Here is a 464-nt window from a genome sequence, read left to right as displayed (position 1 = left end):
GACACACCGTTATGTCGCTTCTTATATGAGTATTATTTAGACCGTTTTATCAACATTAATTTCCTGAGTCGATTTCAAAGCTGACAGAGAGAGAACGAAAAAGAGAGAGGGACTTCAGATATATTAAATAAAGTTTATTAGCTTCTATGGTTGCGTCTGTCGCGAAAAAAAATATATATATCACCTCAGTATGTAAGTTCTTGCCTTTTGTTTTTATTGTAATCTTTTCTTTGTTTATATGAGTTATACCGAAGCTGAAGTGTTGACACAGAAGAAAAGAAAGAGGAAGAGGCGCGAGAGAAAGAGACCCTACTTAATCAGTGGACTACCTAGAGCCACTGATCCTTTTACGAACGGATATGTCCTCTCATACCTGTCACACTTGTCCAGTAAGTGAAAATGTATGAGCATTCACCGTAGAGTTTTGTTCTCGGAAATACTAATGATACTTTATTGCATGTGTT

This window comes from Penaeus monodon, chromosome 34 (assembly GCF_015228065.2).
Source record: "Penaeus monodon isolate SGIC_2016 chromosome 34, NSTDA_Pmon_1, whole genome shotgun sequence".
Classification (NCBI taxonomy): Eukaryota; Metazoa; Arthropoda; class Malacostraca; order Decapoda; family Penaeidae; genus Penaeus; species Penaeus monodon.
The sequence above is the reverse complement of the archived record's forward strand: the minus strand, read 5'-3'. Positions refer to the sequence as shown.